This window comes from Hyla sarda, chromosome 3, assembly GCF_029499605.1.
Source record: "Hyla sarda isolate aHylSar1 chromosome 3, aHylSar1.hap1, whole genome shotgun sequence".
In the NCBI taxonomy this organism is placed as follows: Eukaryota; Metazoa; Chordata; class Amphibia; order Anura; family Hylidae; genus Hyla; species Hyla sarda.
In genome coordinates this window covers 227962699-227968698 of record NC_079191.1, presented here as the reverse complement: position 1 = coordinate 227968698, position 6000 = coordinate 227962699, and the positions used below count along the sequence as shown (strand labels likewise).

The following is a 6000-nucleotide window of genomic DNA, read 5'->3' as shown; positions in this document are numbered from 1 at the left end:
AGACAGAATGGACAGCCTTAATCCCCCCACCTATATTCACCGGAGCATGCTCGCTATTTTGGCAGGGTTTGCATTTATATATGAGCTCAAGAACTCAATTTATAACAAAAAAAAACTCACAAAAATAACAAAAATAAAATAAGAAATAAAAGAAAATATGAAAATAAAATAAATAATAATTTTTTTTACTAATTATATAAAAAGATACTTTTTTTTTTTTTTAAACAAGGGAATTAGTGCACATGTGTAATAATCCACAGTAAATAACCATGTACTAAACTCTAAGATTAATATAATGCATCCACAGATTGTCTCCAGTCCAAGAATTTTTTTATTAATCATATATCCTACAAAATTTTCAGATAAAATAATCATGAAAACAGAGCAGATAGTGTCTTCTCCTCTTCCAGATGTATACCTATAAAAACAAACAAAATATATATAACCATAAATATACCATTAAAGAATATATGTATACATATATACACAAAATTAAATATATATGATACTGTTTCTATCTATCCCTCAGTGGGTAGTCATTGCAATCTATTGAATAAGGGCCCCATTTTCATTAATCCGGAAACACCATGAAAATATATTCTTAAATATTACTTAACCTGTGGTTCCACGTGGGTCGTTTATGTACTTACTTGCCCATGCAAAAAAATATATGTAGATCAGGCCACGTGGAGCCTAAAGATACACTGCTCAAAAAAAAAAATCATAATGGGGAACACTTAAAGGAGCACTCTAGTGCAGAGTATTCCTGCTCTGTCCTGCCCGGGCTGCAAAATAAATGAAAATAAACCATCACTCACCTCCCTGGGTTCCCGCGGAGCGCCACTACAGCTGATCGGTCCTCCGGTACATCTTCTTCATACTTCAGGGTGTAACGAAGCGTCACATGGTGCTCAGCCTATCGCCGGCCGCTGCGATCTTCTGCCTCGGCCGGCGATAGGCTGAGAGCTATGTGACGCTTCGTTACACCCGGAAGTATGAAGAGGATGGACCGGAGGACCGATCAGCTGTAGGGGCGCTCCACGGGAACCCAGGAAGGTGAGAGATGGTTTATTTGCATTTATTTTGCAGCCCGAGCAGGACGGAGCAGGAATACTCTGCACCAGAGAACTCCTTTAAACAACACAATGTAACTCCAAGTCAATCACACTTCTGTGAAATCACACTGTCCACTCAGGAAACAACACTGATTGACAATCAATTTCACATGCTGTTGTGCAAATGGAACAGACAACAGGTGGAAATTATAGGCAATTAGCAAGACACCCCCCAATAAAGGAGTGATTCTGTAGGTGGTGACTACAGACCACTTCTCAGTTCCTATCCTTCCTGGCTGAAGTTTTGGTCACTTTTGAATGCTGGCACTGCTTTCACTCTAGTGTTGGCATGAGATGGAGTCTACAACCCACACAAGTGGCTCAGGTAGTGCAGCTCATCAGCTCGTCAGTAATGGTGTTGGGTGGCATTTCTTTGGGGGGCTGCACAGCCCTCCATGCGCTTGCCAGAGGTAGCCTGACTGCCATTATGTACCAAGATGAGATCCTCAGACCCCTTGTGAGACCATATGCTGGTGCGGTTGGCCCTGGGTTCCTCCTAATGCAAGACAATGCTAGACCTCACGTGGCTGGAGTGTGTCAGCAGTTACTGCAAGAGGAAGGAATTGATGCTATGGACTGGCCCGACCGTCCCCCAGACCTAAATCCGATTGAGCACATCTGGGACATCATGTCTCGCTCCATCCACCAATGCCACGTTGCACCACAGACTGTTCAGGAGTTGGCGGATGCTTTAGTTCAGTTCTGGCAGGACATCCCTCATGAGACCATCCGCCACCTCATCAGGAGCATGCCCAGGCATTGTAGGGAGGTCATATGGGCAATTGTAGGCCACACACAACTGAGCCTCATTTTGGCTTCTTTTAAGGACATTACATCAAAGTTGGATCAGCCTGTAGTGGGGTTTTCCATTTTGATTTTGAGTGTGACTCCATATCCAGACCTCCATGGGTTGATAAATTTGATTCCCATTGATAATTTTTTGCTGATTTTGTTGTCAGCACATTACACTATGTAAGAGGTCCTACAAATATAGTCATGTGTTGATGATGTGTTCTTAAGCATTGAAATATACTGTATATATTTATATTGGTTTCCGTTATATATGTATATCATTTTGAAACTGGTGCCCATGAGTATAGTTAAAACATATGTACTAGTATGTCCCGATGTTTATTGAGTCAATACAGTCCCTGGCATTCTTTGCATTCATGCAATCTGTCTCCATTTATAGACTCTGACAGCGATCACTTTGCACTCCCCTCGGCATCTGCTGACAGCTGATAGCGTCTGTGGTTGCCAGAGTGATGAGTGACGTGTACGCTGAGCATGAGACATCGCATGCGCAGTGTAGCATTTACCCATGCCACTCATCGCCATTATAGATATACAGAGCCGCTAAGCGTCTCCTCTCTTCCTCTATTGTATTATATGTATATATGTGGATGTGCATGATATTCAGCTGACTCATATTTCATAATCAGCTACTTATTAATGTGGAGCATGGATATTCAAGCATTTTTAAAATTGTAAGCACTTATATGTACACTAGATGTATTTGAAGCACTCTCTCGGCACATATATGGCAAACATTACAATATGAATTTCATGTACTGTATGTTTTTTATATGAATTATTTAATTATCAATTAAATTATGCAAATGTAATTGAGCACTAATTGTTGGGTATTTAAACCCTTTCTGGTGTGTATCACCAAGCTTGAAAATGGCTCCAAAGGAACAGAAACGTTGCTTGTCTTGATGTGACATAATAAATTCACCTATTTTCGACACGAAGTGCTGCGCCATTGTTGGATTTTTATCTAAAGGGGACTTCTAGCAGAGTTCAGGCTGCTGGCACCAACCGCATTCAGGCTGATTAGTGCTGCATTATTTTGTGGATTTTATGCACACGGATATGCAGCATTTTTTTAATTGTGCCCCCTACTTTTGTCCTGGCCCACAGTGTGCCTCCCCTGAAAAATAATAAAATTAAAATGAATGCTAGAGTTGCCATTGCTCTGAATTCTAATGAAGGCTGAGTGACTCAGACCTTGTACACTAGGGGTAGTGTAATTTCTACTGATTTTTATACCAACAACAGCTTTCTGGTTCTCAGACACCTGTGCTGTCAGGCTCACTTCATGCTTAGGAATGTAATGTACTGTAATCTCTTATGCTAACGTTATTGGTGAGTGTCTAACCCCTGTCGTCAGCATTTGATGACTGATGTACAGTAATTCATTATTAATTATGGGATAATATGCACAGTTCATGTCAAATTATTTTATATTGGACATGATTCATATTGAGGATGATGCACTGTATTAGCTCAGATGTCTTTAAATAGATTATAAATGGATAAGGATGATGCACATTATTTATTATTGTATATAATATATTTATTGATTAAATGATAATGTATGGATTTATAGCCAGGCATTTGTTAACCTCTTGAGGACCAAGGGCATAGCTGTACGCCCTTGTCCCGCTCCCCTTCTATGACGCGGGATCAGGAGCTGAGCACGTGTCATATTGGGTCGGTCCCAGCAGCTATCTGCCACCAAGACCCGTGCCTAATGCCGGATATCACCGATCACAGTGATGCTTGATATTAACCTCTTAGACGCCAGGATCAAAGCGGATAGTGGAATCTAAAATAAGAAAAAAAAAACTAGAGTTGCCATTGCCGTTTCTAATGAAGGCTGAGTGACTCAGAATTTGTACACTAGGGTTAGTGACATTTATACTGACATTAATGCCAACAACATCCATAGTTCTCTTGTTCATGTTGAATACATGTTATAAATCCTAATAACTTTAAATAGGGTCTTTATTGATATTACCTAAAAGTTCTAAAATGACTATTGTAACTTAACCAATTCTTGAATCTATTTACAAATGAAGAGTTGATAATTATATCTAATTAAAGGGGTTGTCAGGGGAAAGCTATTTCACTCCCTGTCAAGAGCATCCCAGGGGTCCCAGTGGTCTGACCTCCTGTGATCATATACTTATCCCATATCATAGTGGAGAAGATAGTTTTCAGCAAACAACCTCCGTATTATATGAAAACATATGCTGTATATATTGTATGAATAAACAGTTCTCAGCATTTCTAAATTTAGATTTTAGAGCTGTGCATTTAGGTTGTTATTATGCTTTGAATTTTTTCATTATTTCCACTACTACTACTACTACTACTACCACTACTATTGCATTTACCCTCTTTTTTATCTATGAATTTTTTTTAAGCATAGGATTTTACATAGTATGGCTAAATAATATCTAATTTCAGCAAGACATTTTTAAATAAGATGGTATTCAATTCCTAGCCACTTTAGAAATACTTTGGATAATTTGGAGTTACTTATTAAAATATACTGCATTTCACACTGGATTTTCCTTAACACTTATGGAATTCTTACGACATTACCTTCAAACACGAAGGAATGTGAGAATCCAAAAAGAGCTACTGGCATTTTATGTGCTATATAGTGTTTCAGCCTTTAACCATAATGTCAGTTCCAAACAGTTGTTACATTTTCCACTTGTTCACAGAAGATTAAAGAACAGTGTTCCCACCATGAGAATAAAATACCTGAAAGTTATAGGTTTCTATATTAGAGGTTGAAGATTTGTATTATTAACTGAATTTTAAGAGCAATTAGAAAATGTTGGAGAAATAACCACATTATAATTAAGAGTGTATTAGAAAATACAGGAGATAGCCAGCATGGATTTTCAAAATGTAGAGTCCCATTTATTAGAATAAAAGTCGGAAGACACAAGGAGTGAACACAGAGGATGCGCTTCAAGCATTGCCGCCCTTAGTCATACAACATTCAGAATGAAATTCTCCACTTAAATAGGGAAGTGGTCTAGGGAAGATGAAAAACACCTGTACCAGGTCACTTAAAGGAGTACTCTAGTGCAGAGTATTCCTGCTCCGTTCTGCCCGGGCTGCAAAATAAATGAAAATGAACCATCACTCACCTCCCTGGGTTCCCGCGGAGCGCCACTACAGCTGATCGGTCCTCCGGTGCATCTCCTTCATACTTCCAATTGTAAAGAAGCGTCACATGGCGCTCAGCCTATCGCCGCCCGAGGCTGAACATCGCGGCGGCCGGCGATAGGCTGAGCGCCATGTGACGCTTCGTTACACCCGGAAGTATGAAGGAGATGCACCGGAGGACCGATCAGCTGTAGTGGTGCTCCGCGGGAACCCAGGGAGGTGAGTGATGGTTCATTTTCATTTATTTTGCAGCCCGGGCAGAACGGAGCAGGAATACTCTGCACTAGAGTACTCCTTTAACACATTCTAAAACACACCATAGTACACATAATATAGGAGAAAACTAGAAATAACATATTGCTGTTGGTGCTGTTGTAACAAGTCAAACAATAAATATAACAATAGATATAGCATTCAGCTAAAACAAAAGCAATATATGAATAAGCTGTATAGAAGCCATGTAGTATAGAACAGATACAAAGCATGCATAATGCACACAGAAAAAAAAAATTATATATATATATATATATATATATATAAAAACACAGGAATGTATACTAGATAGTCGTGATATATACACTAGTAGAAACACTACAAGAATTCAAGAAGAAAAGAAAATCCACTAATAATACAGTAGAGTATCTTGTCTTTTATTAAGCCAGTTAGGGACACAGGTATCTAGGGTCATAATCCAAAAAATCTCACATCCGAGTACCTTTTGTCCAAAATCTCCACCTCTGTGTGGAAGTTTAACTTGTTCTATTCCCTATACCTGTAATGATTCTGTGCAGCCTAAATGATATTGTGCACAGTGGGTAGACATTGCTGAAGTGTTATGGTTATTAAAATGTGGAATGTCAAATAGATGTTTTCTAATTGTGACCTTATGAGGAAAAGTAGTACACCTGACATA

General features: G+C 39.1%; 1 long non-coding RNA gene across 1 annotated transcript in view; it reads right to left on the bottom strand.

The window, feature by feature from the left end:
* Positions 1 to 270: 270 nt before the first annotated feature.
* The window catches only part of LOC130360715 (uncharacterized), a 62870-nt gene continuing 57140 nt past the window's right edge, over positions 271 to 6000 (bottom strand). Inside the window, exon 3 of the long non-coding RNA XR_008890772.1 lies at positions 271 to 418. This is a non-coding gene — a long non-coding RNA (uncharacterized LOC130360715). The remainder of the gene's footprint in view (positions 419 to 6000) is intronic.